The 19,083-nt window shown below is 38.6% G+C and overlaps 1 long non-coding RNA gene across 15 annotated transcripts in view; it reads left to right on the forward strand.

The window, feature by feature from the left end:
- The window catches only part of LOC311622875, a 56,571-nt gene extending 37,713 nt beyond the window's left edge, over positions 1-18,858 (forward strand). For 4 of the 15 annotated variants that reach the window (XR_014795048.1, XR_014795054.1, XR_014795055.1 and 1 more), the window contains 2 exons: positions 13,484-13,587; positions 13,790-18,538. This is a non-coding gene — a long non-coding RNA (uncharacterized lncRNA). The other 11 variants (XR_014795058.1, XR_014795062.1, XR_014795049.1 and 8 more) reach the window with 10 other exon arrangements.
- The last annotated feature ends 225 nt before the right edge of the window (positions 18,859-19,083 follow it).

The raw sequence follows: 19,083 nt of genomic DNA on the forward strand, positions 1-19,083 counted from the left end.
CTTAAAAAAAAGTAAATTCCAAATATCAATTCCTTGACCTCCTAAACCTTCTATTTTTATGTTTCCAGGCTTAGCCTGGCCATAATTTTAAATCCCACAACGAAGTTAATTATAGATCTATGTATAAAAATATGTTTAGAATAAGTCGGTCATAATACAGAGAATTCTATGTCAACAGTTTTATGGCTTAATTTTGTTTATTCCCCAAATTCCCAATCTTATGGGCATACCCAGGATCATGCCAAATTGGGAAGTTTTACTGTGGTTGTTAAGTAATTAGATATTGTTTTCAAAATTACTTTGCCATGTGTTTTAATCAATAACTAGCAACATTTAAAATCTTTTAATTCTACCAGTTATAGGAGGAAAGAATAGGACTCATTATAGACCCATGTTCACAGTTAAGAAAAAAAAAAAAAGATGAATCTTTTCATCACTCAGCAGCATGGGGATGCTCCAAATATATGGTATTTTCCCCCCTGAGAGTTATTTATTGGCCAGAGGGGAGGGTGGACAGAACTTCTTTTGAAGTTAAACATCTTGCTTGGATGAGCAGATATGTTGCATCAAATCAAAGTAATAAAAAGACAAAATGCTTTATTAAATCTTCTTTATCACTATATTGTGCTCCAATGGGATGATCTAATTAAAGACATAGTTGAGCCTCTTTTCATCTGAAGAGGAGTTCAGAGGCTTTCATTATTAAAAGGTTTACGCAGAAACAAGTACATTGCTGTCTTGGTTCCAAGTTTCTCGGTGGTGTCTCCTTCCTGTTTGCTCTGATGGTTATGGATGTCTTGGCTGCCACTTCATGCCTTGATACTAATTAGTCCTTTTTATCTTCAAAGTACCTGGAAGGCACTAACATGATTAATATGCATAATACCATTCTGAGGAAGGCACTGCGCATGCTGTGTTCTTTTGGCAGATAGAGAAGCAAAAGAGAAAAATTTAAAGTGGCATTTATTTGAATGTTGATGAACACTTTGCTTGCTGGTCCTGAGCTTCCAAATTTTAAACTGGTCCCTTACCTCTGAGCCTTTCCCTGCACCTCTCTGTCAGATACCGCCAATTCATTTCGTACAACATGAGACTTCTTCAAGTAACTACATTAGTCACCATCCCCATCATCAGAAAAATGTATACAAATTAGAGAAAACTCAATTAGTGCTTGCCCTTCAGTTGGGTTCTCTCTAGGGCCTCTTGATTTAACAATCACATATAATTGTGATTAATATAATTTCTGAATAATATTATTCTTGCATAGAACTTCCTTTAGCTTGGGCTAAATTAGGGATCAAAAACTAACAGCTGCACATATATCGTATGAGCTGGCCAATTTATTCCCTCCTTTTTTTTGAATTTATAATTCTTTTTAAAAAATATATTTTATTGATTTTTTTTAACATAAAGGAAGAGATGGGGATAGAGAGTTAGAAACATTAATGAGAGAGAAACATAGACCAGTCACCTCCTGCACACCCCTTACTGGGGATGTGCCCACAACCAAGGTACATGCCGTTGACCAGAATCAAACCTGGGACCCTTCAGTCCTCAGGCAACACTCTATCCACTGAGCCAAACCAGCTTCAGCTTGAATTTATAGTTCTTGTGATGAGGTTTGTGCTCCTTATAGCATCACAGGCCTTCTCCTCTTTTCTGTGTTATATAGTCAGTTCTGTGTAATTTACGTTACCCAGATAACTGCTGAAAGCATTTGAGTTTACTGACTAAATGGAGAAGGGAAGCATTAGCTCATTTCCCCAAACCAAGGCAAAATTGGTAAATAAGCAAAATTGGTAAATTTTTGAGTTTCTTTGACATCATGTCTTCCCTATCCAAAAATTATCTCTCCCACTGTCAAATTCTTATTTTAAATTTCATTTAGCATTCTCAGAGGAAAGTAATGTAATAAAAGACTCCACACTGAAATGTAAATGACTGACATCAACTGGATATTTCATCCTTCTAGTGTTACAGGAGTTTTAAAGACAATGGTAACCACGCCTTCATCTTTGGTGTCTGCCAAACCAGTGGATTTTTTTTGGGGGGGGGAGGGGCAGTTTACAAAATGTCATGATTGGAATCACTCAAGTCACATTACATAGTTGTGATTATTGGCTTTTACATCGTGGAGTATAAGGCCAGTTCTCCCTCAAAGCCTGTTTTTCCTAAATTCAGGTTTCTATCATATATCACTATCTGGAATACTGGGAGAAATCAATAAGCAAATGTTAAAAAGTGAGCCTAAACATTGTTTATTTACTTAGGCTTCTCTTTGTATTAAAGAGAGATTGGGAAGAGAATCAGCACACCCTCTTCATGTTTTTATTCCCATTCTGAATTTGATGCTGACCTGTCTAGCCCAGCGAGTTTCAGACCCAGATGGAGAGGAGATTTTCAGTCATGATGAATGATCTTGGTCAGATAACAGCAACCATTAGGAAGAAATGTGAAACATTCCAGTTGTGACTTATTCCAGAATGGATCAGCAGGCCTGAGAGGTGAGAGCACAGAACACAGCCTCGCTGTCTATGCCATGCCCTCTGGAGCTTTGTGGTCCCCGTTAACTTGACCTTGGTTGAGTTAGCGCAACCTAACTCTCAAAGGCCCAGGCAGTGCAAAAGCAAATTCACTTTCTGGGACATGGGAAGGGCATCCCAGTTAATTCCTTTGGGCCTTCCATTTTTAATTTTTATAGGTTTTCAGCTTTAGCCTAACAATAATTTGTGATCAAGGTTAAATTAAAGTTTATTTTACTTTTGGTGACATTTTCACAACGAATTTGAACTTAGGTCTCTTGTTGGAGAAATATTTACAAAGAAATAACATCAAATTGCGCGGTATAAATGCCATGCCAGTCAACTATGTAAATAGCAGCTGAGATGTTTAATTGAAAATAAAACACTGGTAAAATGTAAACATTTTTGTTCCAGTTACTCTGAGTGTAGGCGTCAATGGCACAAATGAACGTAATAACTGATGGTGGAAGTAAGAGTTTGTAACAGGGTCCAATAACTCTAGTGTGTCTGGAAACCTTTTTAGTAATTGCTGTTTTCTTCAATACTGTTCATTCTACTTCTCAGAATACAGACATTTGTTGCCATTAAAATTGGCTGTTTGATACTCCCTCCACTAGGACTTTATTTATTTTAAAAAAATATTTTATTGATTTTTTACAGAGAGGAAGGGAGAGGGATAGAGAGCTAGAAACATCAATGAAAGGGAAACTTCGATCAGTCACCTCATGCACACCTCCCGCTCCCAGGGGATGTGCCCGCAACCAAGGTACCTGCCCTTGACCGAAATCGAACCTGGGACCTTTCAATCCGCAGGCCGACGCTCCATTCACTGATCCAAACCGGTTTCGGCTCCACTAGGACTTTAATGTACAATTCAATGAACCATGAGGGATTTGATTTCTGCACTCATTAAGCTCTTCTGTGGCTGTATATTAGATATCTCTTCAGATGTTTCATTGCCTCAGACCACTAAGAGTACACCTGGCACTCAAAAGCATCACATTATTAGTGCTTTGAATTTTCTTATGTATTTATGTAGCTCTAACTCTGTGTTGTATAGATCCATCTCTGTATCCCCCAAAAAACCTTGACAAGAGTTATATCTTGACAAGAGTAATATTGGAGGAACTATACACACTTAGTTATGGTGAAAGAGATATGTAAGTATCTTGGAGACAATTGTCTAAATATATTTACTTTTTTTGGAGAGGGGTCCTCTATTCCCAATTTATGAGCTCTACTATAAGAGTATGAAATTGTAACACCGTTTGACCCAAAATTGGAGAGAGGTAGAGGATTATTTCAATGGTCCCATCCAGAGGCATATTTTATCTTTAAATTACATTAATGAAAATACTTCCATCACCTTTCTTGAAAAATCTGTATCCAAAAGGAATTATAACTTAACAATTAAGAGCATAGACTCTGGAGCCAGATCTATTGGGTTATCTAAGAAATCTTAAGGCAAGTTACTTAATTGTCCTACCCCTATGTGTTCTCATCTGTAACGTGGGTATAAATATACTACCTAGTTCATTGGGCTGTTGGAGGAATGACATGAAGGAACTTATGTGAAGCAATCATAATAATGTCTGGCACAGTTAGCGTGATATGAATGTAATTATTATTTATTTATTTAGTAAATATTTATTGAACTTTTATTATTTAGCATCTATTGATATGAATCAACGTTATATTATTATCTTATATAATAAAAGGCTACTATGCAAGTCGACTGAACAGCAAAATAACCGGTTGCTATGATGCACACTGACCACCAGGGGGCAGATGCTCAAAGCAGGAACTGCCCCCTGGTGGTCAGTGCGCTCCCACAGGGGAACATGGCTCAGCCAGAAGCCTGGCTCATGGCTGGGGAGCGCAGCAGTGGTGGCGGGAGCCTCTCCTGCCTCTGAGGCAGCGTTAAGGATGTCCAAGGACTCCTGGACTGAGGGGGCACAGGCCGGGCTGAGGGACGCCCTCCCCCATGAGTGCACAAATCGTGTGTGCTGGGCCTCTAGTTATCTTATATGGGGGACAAATGTTTTATTTTACTTGTTTGTTTTATTGTATTACTTTTCAACTTTACTGAGTTATGATTGACAAATAAAAATTGTATATATTTAGATTGTACAGTGTGATTTTTAAAAAGTTGTACTATAGCATGATATTTAATATGCATATACTAGTAAATTGTGAAATGATGACCACAGTCAAGTTAATTAATACCTCACATAGTTAGCATATTTTTTTGTGGTGCAAATATATATATCTACTCTCTTAGCAAATGTCCAACATACAATACAGTACTATTAACTATACTCACCTTGCTATATATTAGATCCCCAGAACTTATTCATCTTATAACTGAAAATTTATATCCTTTGATCAGTATCTCCTCATTTCTTCCACCTTCCAGAAAAACAATTCTTTAAGGAAGTAAACCTGATTACAGGTTCTCCCTGCTTTATTCCCCATGCTGAGGGTCAGTTTTTGAATAGTTAAAAATCTGATGAAAATGTGCTCATATCTGGTAAAATTCTTAGTATGAACACTTTTAAAAAATTTAAAAGGTAGTAAACATGCATTAGTATTTTTTCACCTTTTAAAAAGTTGATCTTTATTTTATTTTAGTGATAAACATATCCCAAAGAGTGAAGTTCCATGTTATATTTCATTTTTACCACCATTTAGTGAGACAGTTATGTGCAAACACTGCTTTTACATTTAATATTTGTATAAAGAAAATATAGCTCATAAGCTGACAGGAGTCACCTAGAGTAAAAAATGAGAAAGATCTGATTCAATCTCACTAAAAACTGCAATCTAATTTGGAAACATTCTTTCTAATTGAGAGAGTGGCTGATTCTTGTTTTTTAGCAAAACGGTCAACAATCTCAGAATGGATTGCTTTGCTATTACAGTCAGTTAGGTTTCTCTCTCTATGATCAAAGTCAGGCAAACCCCAGGAACCTTACTTGCCACAGCAAAGACATGGGTGTGAGGCACAACTATTTGGTTTCCCATCTAAGGCATTAAATATCTAAAGCTCAAAGGGAACTTCATCAGGAATAGAAAATTATTTCCCACATTCAAAGGCTTAAAAAAAACACCCACTTGTGAAATCAGCACATTTATAGCAAGCCTTTGTCATTTGTGTATGAGTGAGTATGTGATTCCATTATCCAACTTCCCTTTTTGTAGTCCCTCCTCCCTTTTGGTGAAGCTGCACAACTACTGAAGGGGCCAGACCCTCCCTCTCTTCCCCAAGGAAGTAGTGGGATGTAGGTTTGGGCAATCAGACATTGTCTTCTGGGGCTTTGAATCTTCAGCAACTGGGTAAGTGGGCAAGGATGGATAGGGGGTGTGTCCCCTGGCATCAGAGGCAGTGGGTTTGGAGCAGCCTGCCCAGCCTGCCCACTGCTCTGGTCTGTTAGACCTCTGGGTTCCTGGCCATTCTCCTAGCCAGGTCCTCCAGCCTCCCACCAATTCTATGGCCTCCATACATTTCTGTTCAATTCTCTTCATCATTTTCATGTCTTATGATAATAAGAATAGGTTTCTATTTCTTGCAAAAAGAACTTCCATTGATGCAATAACGTCCAAAGCCTGGGTAGAAATAAATGCTAACATCTTACCTTAAATTATCACTCTCAATGGTAATTTACCTTTGAGAGTGACTTACCTGTAAATAATGTTTATTTGAAGTTATTAGCTATGGTGAAACTCAGTGGTCAACAAACTCATTAGTCAACAGAGCCAGCCGAAACTGGTTTGGCTCAATGGATAGAGCGTCAGCTTGGGGACTGAAGGGACCCGGGTTCGATTCCGGTCAAGGGCATGTACTTTGGTTGAGGGCATATCCCCAGTGGGGGGTGTGCAAGAGGCAGCTGATCGATGACTCTCTCTCATCGATGTTTCTAACTCTCTATCTCTCTCCCTTCCTCTCTGTACAAAATCAATAAAAAAAAAAATAAAACAAACAAACAAACAAACAAACAAAAAAAAGCAGAGCCAAATATCAAAAGCACAATGATTGAAATTTCTTTTGAGAGCCAAATTTTTTAAACTTAAACTTCTTCTAATGCCATTTCTTCAAAACAGACTCGCCCAGGTCATGAAGAGCCACACTCAAGGGGCCAAAGAACTGCATGTGGCTGCGAGCTGCAGTTTGCAGACCATGGATGAAACTGTACCAATTATATCCTTCCATAGGATTGCACAAATAATAATTTGCCCAAATGTATTTTTAGTCAGTAATGGCATACATGATAACTTGTGTTTTTGCTGCAATTTTGAGATTAAAAATTTATATTATTGGAATGAGCTAAACTAATGTCTTGGGGAGGTTTGGGAAGGTAAATCAACAGACACGTAATTGGTTTCAATACCGTGTTTTCCAAAAGTGAAATGTCTGCAATGGTGTTATTAGCTGAGATATCGTAGATAGTTTTACATGTCAGGAACAATTAACACGTGTCCTGCGGGTCTGATTACTAGTGTTAAGGAAGTTCTGCTCTGCATAAACCCCAAAGCAAAGCCTCTAGGAAAAGTTAAAGGCCCCTGTTCTACCATTAAAATGGGAAAGTAATGTGACTTTTTTTTGATTGACTATAAACTTTGACTTGTGGGACTTTGTTCTTAAAGTTGAAAACAAACATGAGTAGAAGACAAGCTGTTTTCCTTAAACATTCTTAAACCTTTAGTTGAAACTATTTATCGGAAAATGTCTTAATATAAAACTAAATCAATATTGCCTTACAGTGATCATAGGAAAAAACAAGTTAAAAGTGGATATTTTCCTTCAAATACAGCACGAGAGAAATTTTATATGTTTAGGCCACTGCCCAGAAGGGTGATAAATTTGATATTTGATATGTGAAATCATTGTAGAATAGCAAAGGGAGTTAGTTGGCTTTATACACGATTTTAGGAGTAATTAAATGATTGAAAGTAAATTTATGAGACATCCTGATTATTGCATATCATAGATGCTTGGAATACAAAGTAATTAGGTGAGATGCACATGCACACAGTAAATTAAAGGTTTACTAGCAGTGTCCAATAATATGCATATTCCCAGTTATATGTGAATGGAGACTTGGTAGAGTTGAGTCATAAACCTGGCCTTCTGCTCCCAGTTTTTTCACTAACCAACTAACTAGCCTGAAGCCAATTTACCTCAAATGTAATGTGAAGAACATGGACTAGCAGAGTTCAATCTTCCTATCAGCTGTAAAACTCTACAGTCCTAAAATTATGTTTATTTTATGTATTTATTTTTAAATATTTTTTATTGATTTCAGAGAGGAAAAGAGAGGGAGAGAGAGATAGAAACATCAATGATGAGAGAGAGAATCATTGATCAGCTGCCTCCTGCAAGCCCCCTACTGGGGATCGAGCCTGCAACCTGGGCATGTGCCCTTAACTGGAATCCAACCCGGGACCCTTCAGACCTCAGGCTGACGCCCTATCCACTGAGTCAAACTGGCTAGGACATGTTTATTTTTTTAAGTTGTTGGATTATTTTTCTTTTTCAGGATGAAGGAGAAAAGAAATCTAAACATTTCCTTTGTTCCCACCAGCGACCATCACCCAAGAAAAAGATTTGAGCCTCTTCATTCCACAGGGAGATCCTGTGTCATAATGGAAAGGGCTGGACTCAGAGGCTGTTACTGTCTCTGTCACAAACAGTCCCGTGGCCTTGGACACGTTAAGCAACGTCTGTGGGCCTCTGATCTTCCAAAGAGGGGCTAAGGTGGACCTTCAATATCCTATTCTTTTATTCAAAGAAAGCAACACTTTGGGTACAAGTAACGCTCCAATTTGCCTACTAATCTGAGGTTTCCTTTAGTCTGCCTAAAATATTATCAACCCAAGTTGCAAAGTGGAGATAGCTCCAAAATTGAGACGAGGGTTGCCATTTTAAACGACAACTGTTGAATTTGGAACTCTCCCCCTGAACAAAGGAAAGAAAAAGAGCTGGGCACATGGTCAGGAAAACTGTAACGCTGTAGGAAGATAGAGAGAGATTAGACATTTTTCTATCAAAGGCAAGAGAGTTGTAAGAGGAAAGTGGGGGGTGGGGGGTGGGGGTTCGGGGGTGGGGGGGGGGAGGAAAGAGAGCACAAGGGAAGAAATGGGGGAGGCAGAAGGAAATAGAATAAGTGCAGCCCCCCTTGGGCCCAGGGTCTTTGAAGTGACGCCAGAACCACAGCAAAGGGATTATGGGATAGGGGGGTCAAAAGAAAAAGTAGAGGAAGACCTTTTGTTCAGAGGTTCACAGCTGTGTGTCCAAGCATTTTATCAGAGTAAGACGCCCTGCGTGTTTCTAGAAACGTTTTAGAGGAGTGAACCATGTGGAACTTTCCCAAGGTACTCAGGCAAGAGGAGTTCCATGGTTGAAAACCTACAAACAGATATTCTGCAACGTAGAGGCTCGGTTTTAATTAGAAATGACAACGATCTACCAAAAAGGTCTGGTGTTTCATATTTAAAATGATTCACAACAAACGGATTGTATTTCCACTTGGGGGCCCCTTGGGGTGGGCGAGTCAAGCAACTGATAGCGATCGCGAGAGCCTTTTAATAACTCACCAGGCTCTGCACTGTTTCTACAAGTTCAGTGCCACGGAGCACTGTAAATTATGCATGAGAAGAAGGATCCTCGCTCTTCCTAGGCATTTTGGTTCCTAAGCCTTTCCAGCCAAAGGTCAAAACCCAGGTAACTTCCAGTTTGCTTTGGCAAAACCTGCTTTCTTATTCAGATCGCTGAGAAGACAATGGTGTAAAATTAGCGAAGGTTATTATGGAAGCCTGAGGAAAGTTTACTGAGTGTAGGAGTTGGTAATGCAAGTGGGATTTCCTGAACAGTAGCTAAAGTGGTTCAAATCAGTTAGTTCCAGGGAGATATATATGAAAGCCACACATTTTCCTCTGTGCTTGACAGATTTCTTTGTGTGAAAGTGAATAGCTCTCCTCAGACGTGCAGTCCTGCAGCCTCTCTGCTGAATAAGGGGGCTCACAGGAAACCTCCACCTCTGACGGTTGAACTTGCCAGGACTTGTAAAAGCCAGGCTGATAAAATTTATAAATTCTGCACATCGCCAGCAGTGGATGACACTCTAGTCTGTTTCTAAAACTCTTTAGGTCTGTGCTTCTGTGAAGCTAGTCACTGATGACAGATATCAGAACGATAAAGTCATAACTAACCTTCACCTATTTCCTTGAAGGTGAAGACCAGAGGCTCGGAATAGAAAGTAGCAGGATCCTTGCTCTGATCTTTTCCTGACATTTCCCAAACCCACAACACGGAGGGCAGGGGCCGGGTCTGGGAGTAAACTGTGCTATACTCTAGGCCTCGCTGAGGAGCACAAGCATCTTGGAGTTTACAGGCACAGGAAGGGATAAGCACACATCACCTTTTGCAGCTAATATTCGATTTAACTGTGCCTTTATTTTTAATGAGCTCATCAAAACACTGATCTGCAAAGAAGACTGAAGAGCACAGATGTAATAAATTATCATATTATTGCAAAATGCTGAAATGCAAATTTCTTTTGTTTGAGGTATACATTTTTTAATTCTCTCATTTTTCAGGGTTCTTACAGTACAGTTGCTATAAAATGATTGATTTAACACCATCTCAGGATTATGAGAACTGTCTAATCTGTGAAAGAGGATTACATTTCCTCCTCTTTTCATTGTTGGTAAAAACTTGAGATAGAATGCAAATATATATATATATATATATATATATATATATATATATATATATTTATATATATATATATATAAAAGCAAACCGCACATTTCTTATAGGATGGATGGTTAGTTGTCCTTGTATAACCAAATATCATTCTCTGAAAAAGCAGGTCAAGTAATGGTAGACTTTGTAATAACTGTGGCTACCTTGAGCACGTCTCAAATCAATAATGACAGAGGTAGCCTGATAGCAATTTATGAGCCACAGTCCTCGGGGGAAACATATTTCAAACCATAACTTCATCTAAACTGTTTATCGGCTAAGCTTGCTCAAATGTATGAAGTGTCAAAAAGTTTCTTTGACATTAGGCTTGTTATTGTCCTTTGATTTATGTACCTAAGCAAAACGTAGTAAATAAAAAGATTGTTTGGTGGTTTGGTACTTAAAGGAAATGATTAGAAACATTTGCCAATACTATTCATTTGATATGTTTTTTTCCTTTCCAAATGCAAAAAAAAAAAGTGTTTCCGTCTTGTGAATGACTTCACAGTAAAGGAACCTAAACGATCATTATAATAAGCAGAAATGCTGATGACCTTGCTATGAAATATTCAGAAAACTGAACTAAATGTGTGATGTTTGATTAAACCACTTGTCTCTCTCCTTGAATTTTGATGCCCTGGAGTTCACAAAATGTTCCTTTTATAATCTCAAGGATACTTTCTGATGGTAAATCTGACTTATTAAAAACATGACTATCATATCTTTTTTTGTGTGTGTGTGTGTAAATACCTACATGGAAAATACAAAAGATTATAGTCTTGAGAAGCATCCTTGAAATTCTTGGGTTATACACAAAGCATTTTTATTTGCCTAGAAATAGAAATATAGATTTTTATTTTATATTTGCCTAGAAATAGAAATATAGATTTTTATTTTATATTTGTTGATGGAATATTATAGCGGTATAAAATGCACCAAAAGGCAAATTATAAGACATATCCGTTGAACCGTATTTCATTTAAATATTTTAGTCCAGGATGTTACATTTTGTTTTAACTTGAAGCTTCGCATTCTGATAGTTATTTAACCAGATTTTCATATTAGGCAGCTCCATGGGCAGAATGATTCTAAGATCATTTGATATACATATTTGGTGTTTTTTTTTTTTTTTTTTAAAAAAACCCACCTAAATGTGAGATTATAAAAGTTGGCCAAGGATTCCAAAAGATTGCATTATAAATTTTTAAAAGATTAATTTAAAAATTGTTGTAAAAGGAATTCACTCACGTATTGGAGTGAAACAAGGAACACAAGTTTAATGCGAGGTTGCTCAAATGAGGACCATTTCTGTTTCCAACATATCTTTTTCTGGGAGGTTAACCACTAAATTGATGGGCACCATAAAAAAAGTCACAGACAAAGAAGGACAAACAAGTACACAGATATCTCTACCAGCATTGTTAACTTGTTAGCAAATCTATTTCCTTGAAAACAGGATACAGTGAATCTGTGTATATTTAATGGAAAGTGGCCACATTTTACTGGAGAATTAGGAGAAAACACTCCCTGATGGAGTCAGAAATTCTGATCTGCTATCCTTCAAAGGACTGTTTCCTAGGCTGGCCAATATTCCTACAGAGCAACCTATGCCTATTGATAAGTTATCGAATTCCTCTCCGGAATCAGCTGGTCAGGAAGGATACAGAGGGGAGGGAGGGGAAGGGAGAGGGAACTGATAGTGGCTTTGTCTGATGGCCAAGGTAGGAAAGGGGTGGAGAATTGAGAAAGGAAGACTAAGAGAGGTAAAAGATAGGAGGGGGGTGGGGGCACGGGAAGAAGGGAAAGAAATCAAACAGAAACAAAGCAAAACAAAGCAGGGAGATGATAGCTAGATAGAAAAAACATCATGGTACTGGAACCTCATTCCAGACCTGCAGGCACTTTAGAATGGGGATTTTAAACCTGGATTTTGTAGACTTCCTCAATTCTCTGAACCCACTGAAACTGTATGTATATATTGTGGGTATGTTTATGTGATTTTCTTTTTTTTTCTGGAGAAGGTGTATTTTTTTTGGATCTGATTCTATAAGGGGTTCCAAGCCAGGAATCCATAAATGAACTACTTTAGTGATATTATACACATACAGTAAAGATATTGGTCTTTTAAAAATATATATATATTTTATTGATTTTTTTTTTTTTTTTTTTTTTTTTTTACAGAGAGGGATAGAGAATTAGAAACATCGATGAGAGAGAATCATCGATCAGCTGCCTCTTGCACACCCCCTACTGGGGATGTGCCCGCAACCAAGGTACATGCCCCTGACCGGATTCGAACCTGGGACCTTTCAGTCCACAGGCTGACACTCTATCCACTGAGCCAAACCAGTTTTGGCAGAGATATTGGTCTTTTAAGGAGACTTTGAATGCTTGGGATTAGCAGTAGATAAAGAAAATGACTTTCTAATATTAAAAGTAGTGTAGTCTGAGATGACTATTCATTCTTTCAGGCCTTTAGAACACCAGCCTTTTAGACAAATGCCATAGATTAACCATTTGCACTGAATTAAGTCAACATTCTTCAGATCAGGCATCTTGGGAGAGTGGAGAAATAGTGTGGTCCCAGGAAGAGAGTTTTAATTTTGAGCGAGGTATTTCTGGGATGCAGATACTATCTGGAATGCACACTGTTAGTGTGAAATGGAACAGGTAACATCTTCTTAACGCTGTATCCTCCCTGACAAATGAAGATGATGATGATGACTTCCATAGAACTGTTGTAGAAATGAACAGAAATGCTATCCTGGCTTTCACTTATTGGGTGCTTAAATATCTTCCATGCACCAAGATAAACATTGTATATGCCTTATGCAATTTGATCTTTTCAACAATTTTATGTGGTTGCTATTATGTTTAGTTTCATAATGCAGATGGGGAAACTGAGGCATAGAAGTCAAGAAGTTTGCTCAAGGTCATGAAAGAAAGAAATGGTGGAGCCAGTATGTGAACACAGGCCATGTGACTCCAGAGCCCAGACTTTTGATCCTTAGACTGAAGAAATACATCTGGGGGGTAGCTGCTTAGCTGCTGCTGACAATGACAGAAGACATCCCGCTCCTTTCATGGAGCGAGTACCGTGACGCTGCTCGCACTGATGCTGCTCCTGTTTCTGAAATATTTGTTGTTATTTTATTTCCCTCCATATTGAACTTCATGCTATTCTTTTCCTGCTTGTTCTTCTCTTCTTCCCTTCCAGGTGACTTCCTGGGTTCTTCTGGTCTGTTACTCTTGTGAAGAAAGGATAACAAGAATCTTGATGGGAGTTTCAGAAGAAAATGAAGTTTTCTTCACATACACAAGGTTGTTTCTTGGGAGCTTCATCTCCCCAGATACCTGGTTGTGTATCAGAATGAGAGCTCTTATTTAGAAAGGGTTATCTCAACAAGATGTCTTGTTGTTATCTCAACAAGACACCCACCTACTCTACACACCACAAAAAAACAAAAACAAAAACAACAACAACCCTGAAGATGTAACCACATTCTTTTTTTTTTTTTTTCAGCTAAGCTACTGCACCTGGATGATTATATCATACTAGAGACCAAGTCAAAATTTGTGCATGGAGGAGAGGGGATGTCCCTCAGCCCAGCCAGCAGCCTCTAGCAACCTAGGCTTGGCCAGCAATTAGGGTCTATTGGGGCTTTCCTTCCCACTGCTGCCGGCAGCTACCACCTCCCCCCCCTCCCCCCCCAGCCACTGCCTCTGCTTGCCATCTTTACTGTCCCCCCCCCCCCCCCCCACTTCCCTGTCACCGGTTGCCTTGCTCTGCAGGCGACAGGAATGGGATGTGATCACTTGGTTGGCCTGGGCCTCCCTCTGTGGGGTGATGGCAGGGTCCCCCTGACCAACTGCATTACACCCGCCTTGGCTGGCTGGCCTGGCATCAGTGCGTGTTATAGTGTGGTCATCCGGAAGGTCATCCAGATGGTCATTCTGTTTTTCAGTCATTCGGTCAATTTACCTATTACGCTTTTATTGTTATAGATAAGTAGATATCTTATTATCTGATACTTTACATTCAAAGAAAGTTCAGAATTTAAAAAAAAAATTTTTTTTCTCTGTTTCCTCAGGGATCTGGGTATTCACTGATATGTTTAGTGTAAGTAAATCCTAGAAAAGCACACATATAAAAATGTAAGTTTCTTTTTTGGATAATCAAACTTCCTCTCTTTTTTGTTCTTTCTTAGTGCTGTAAGTTAACAAGATGGCCAGCATTGGTATGAAGAGAGTCTGATTATCCAGATTTTTGGACGATTTGAAAAGATATGCGCCTGTTGAAATAGAGCCCCCCCTCTTTTTTTTTCCATTCTAGGAGAGAACTGTTTTCAGGAAGAGCAAGGACACATATGGAAGGCCTTAGCTTATCTTTAGTGCTTTATACACCCTTTTTGGACTCCACGGAAAGGCCACTGAATGGGATTAGGCCCTAGAGATAGCATGTCAGTCATGATGAGGGATGAGTGAGAGCATCCTTTAATTTTTTCCCTTTGGGTCACAGGTAAGAAACGATTTACCAGCATTGATGAGTGTGATTAACAATGAGACAGGATATAGTTTTTCCCTCCATTGATGTACTAAAAAATAAAACTGCTATCTTTTCTCTTGAAGATTTAAATGAAGCTCTGGGGAGGAAAAAATAGTTTGGCAGATATCTTAAAGGAATTTTCTATTTCTATGCTCTACTCTAAGGCTTAATTCCTCAACTCTCTGTATTGCCCTGCTTCAATCAAATAGTGATCTGAGTAATTTTATTTTTGAGAAAGGTCAGGTCAAGGTGCCAGCCATATTTTTATTTTTAAAAAAATTAAATAAATTTTGTTTCCACGGAGTGTTTAAATTGTTGAATTATTTCCTCTCCATTACTTCACAGCCTTAGTACTTGATAGACATCATTGTTTTTTCTTTTTCTTTCTCTTTTTTTTTTGGAGGGTGATTTTAGTTCCTTTCCAGAGACACCTTTAGCAGTCATCATTTCTCTCTGGGTGAGTCAGCCCCAACCAGGACTAGAAAGATTTACCCAGCTTTCTGCTAGAGCTCCTGTGGAAGTGGTCTGGGTAGGTGAGGACAGGCAGCTCTGAGAAAGAGAAAGTAATATTTACATTCTCACTTTCCCACTCAAGGGTTGTGACAGGCTCCCCAGCACCCTTGTAAGTAGCAAGTCTTACTTTTGTTTTGTTTTGTTTTGCTTGAAGGACAAAAAAGAACACTGTTTCCTAGGTTTCTGTCATTACAATTGTTAGCCGTGTTTTATTTGTTTATAAGAATATAGTAGTGTTTTGTGCCTTGGGTGTTTTTAATTTACCAAAAAGGGCAATTCTATTGTATATCTTATTCTGTTTCTAATTTTTTTTTTTTTTTTTTGCCTTAGCAGTATGACAGAGAGAATTTTTATGCATGCAACTTTCTGGATTGTGCAGGAATTTTTGCCAGTTCTACACATAGGGATGAGATTTCTGGGAAAAGTGAATATGCATCCTTAATTTCACTGTCAGCTAGATTGCTCTCCAGACTGGCCGCACCTATTTGTACTCACCCCTGGTGCCAAGGTTCTCATTTCCCGGTGTCTTCAGCTCTTAATTGTCTTAAAACTTGTTTTCTTTCCACCTTCCATTAGAAAGAGCAAATTTTTTTTGCTGACAACCACTAACTTATTAAAACTGATTCTTACATTTATTTTTCTATTAGTTTCTTATATTTATTAATATCTATATCTTCATCTATCCCCAAATATAAAATACTTTAACACCTATTTACTTTGCGATAGTCTTTCCCTAGGAACTTTTTAGAAATTCAAATTCACCTCAGACCTGCTGAATCAGAAACTCTGGGAATAAGGTTGAGTAACTTTTTTTTTTTTTTTTTTTAATGGACACATATCGGGTTCCTCAAAAATTTATTTATTTTATTTTTTAATGAAAATCTACTTTATTTTTGAAAACTGCATTTATTGGGGTCACACTGGTTCACAAAACTATACAGGGTTTAAGTGAACAACTCAATAAAACATCATCTGCACACAGCATTGTGCTTACATCATCCCAAGCAAAGTCTCTTTCTGTCCCCATTCGCCCTCCAACTTGCCCACCTCTACCATCCCCTACCCGCTCCTCACCCCTTGCTCTTTTGCTCTGGCTAACACCATTCTGTTGTTGGTGTCTTTGTGTTTTATAAATATATAATTTTTTTTTTTTTTTGCTTAATCCCTTCATCTTCTTTCATCCAGTTCCCCAATACCCCCCTCCCTTCTGGGCATCCTTGGGATTTTTAAATAAATAAAATAAAGGCTCCTTTTTCCTATTTCTTTTTCCAAATGTAATTTTGTTCATTTCTAAGCATCACCTTTTAAGTCCAAGGAAATAATTGTTCTTCACTACCTTCCAAAGCTCCAAGTCAGAAAATTAATTATTATTAGGAAAGGAGTCTCAACATCACTTTACTTATAAATGAGCTGCTTGTCAGAAGCAATTTTTCTTAGTAGGTGTACTATGTCTTCCCAGTTTGAAACAAAGGATGAATAATTCTTCTCTGGGGCTCTGGAAAGGCTAAGAGTGAGGTTTCCTGACCTGTGGCTCCCTCAACATCTTCTCTCACTCTCCTCCCTCCTCAGAAGCAGCAGCAGCAGCAATGGGCTACACAACTGGTTTTCACTGGTGCCTGGTGCAACCTTAATTCCTTCCTGTCAGCACATCCCTAGGCCACTCTCATAGTTAGGATAAGGACTGGATAAGCAGTTGAACTTCTGGGTAGTTTTCCAAATGAAATTCAACCTCTAGACCTTTTGGGGTTTACCCAGTCTTCCTCACTACCCTAAGATGAGTTTGGAATGAATTTTTACTTAATGGATTCTATTTGTGGGTGGGAGAGGCAATGATTGCATGGCTCACAGTCATGAGCATAACTTCAAATAAGGGAAAAAGAGCAGAGCAGGAATGTGAGAATAGATGTGATCCCAGGAAGGTGTGCCTGAGGAGGTGCTGGGAGATTCTGATCGGCTGTTGAATGGAGATACTGTATCTTACGTGACAGAAGTCACCTCCTGACATTAGACTTGTGTGTGAGTGGTGATTTAAAGAATAATAGAGCTGATGAAGAAATATGAAAGGCATTGCTTTGCGATATAGGAAAATGAATATGAACCTTCAGGATGAATTACTGGGTACTGATTAGCTGGGAGAATGGCAGTGAAACATTAAAAATAAAATTTGTTGGACTAGCACCTTAAGTGGGACTGTGCCTCCTGCTGGTTTGTTGCAAGGAATTTTCTTTTGGGAAAATCCAACTGAATTACATGATGTGACTCTGGTTCTGGACTATACATGTTATAAGGATTGAAAGAAAACTACTTTAAAATACCAAGACATTTAAGAATTTTCATTTTAGTGCAGCTACTTCCCATGAAAAGAAATAATTTCATTTATATTTCCCCAGCTTACTGCTTTCAAAACAGGCCCAGGACCATGGTAAAGCAAGTATGAAGCCCCAGACCTGGCCCTACTACATTCCACATGCTTTATTTTTATAAGCAGTTAGGCCCTAGACATGTGTGCAAACATGCTGTCCCTCCATGTATTTATTATGGTAAATGATGGAGAGAATACATTAAAGTTGGGCAATGATATTCCTTTAAACTAAGTCTATTCTTTGGGGCGAAATTTGTTTCCCATAACAGAAAACGTTATCACCCACACCTCCTTCAACAACAAACAATTATATAGGAACATAACTTATTCCATCATTAAAGTTACCCAGGTGTATAAAATTAAATCTTACCCTCATGAAGGTCATGGCCTAGCCAGGAATATAAGACAGATAAGAGGGTGTGATAACTTGTCATAGATGGCAGCATAAGCTAAGTGCCAAATGCATGACACAGTGGGAAGGTTAGGGAGAGGTGGGGGAGATAAGAGATCAACTGAAGGACTTGTATGCATGCATATAAGCTTAACCCATGGATGCAAAACTCTGGGGGGTGAGGGCAATGGGAGTGGGGTGGAGGGGGGCAATGGTAAGATATGTACACATATAATATCTTAATAAAAAAATGAAAAAAAATAACCAACAAAAACAAATGAATGACGCTGATGTGCGGTGCTCCAGGAAGACCAGCTGGTATTAGGGATAAACAATGGGCCCTGAACCAAGGCTTGGACGGAGGGTAGACCTATGAGCAGAGGAGTGGGGCAGAACATTCAGGTGGTGGGGCAGATTTTGGTTTTGTTGGCAAATAGTCATTCACCCCTTTTCTTTTCTCTAATAGGATTATATACTCCTATAGTTGCAGTGTGATAAGCAATGTCTGCTGGCAAGGGCAGCTTTAATGTTGGACTTGCCCATGTGACTTGTTTGGACAATGAAATATGAGTGAATCCTGACATATGCCACATCAAAGCCGAAATGTGACTGCATACTTCGCTTCTGTTCTCTGCCAGGACTTCAGCATGTCCTAGACAGTGGCGGCTTCTTGGATTCCAGAGTGAAGTAACACACAGAGCAGAGCTGGAGCCTGGAGCAGGGCTGACGCTGATAACAAACCTACATATAATGTGAATGAAAAATAAATATTTGTTGTTGTAATTCATTGAGATGTGAAGGCTTGTTTGTTATTGCGGTACAGCTGTAGATCAATAAAAGGAGGGCACACAACTTGAGCAATGTGTGGAGACAGAAAACTACCTGTGTGATGGGCAATGAAAAATCTACTTTGAGCTAGTCAAGGGATTCGTAAAAGAGAAATTATAAAAGCAAAGATATTGGGCCATATTATGGGAAACCATGAATTGCAGACTAAGAACAGTG

This window comes from Pipistrellus hanaki, assembly GCF_964339955.1.
Source record: "Pipistrellus hanaki genome assembly, chromosome: 5".
Lineage (NCBI taxonomy): Eukaryota > Metazoa > Chordata > Mammalia > Chiroptera > Vespertilionidae > Pipistrellus > Pipistrellus hanaki.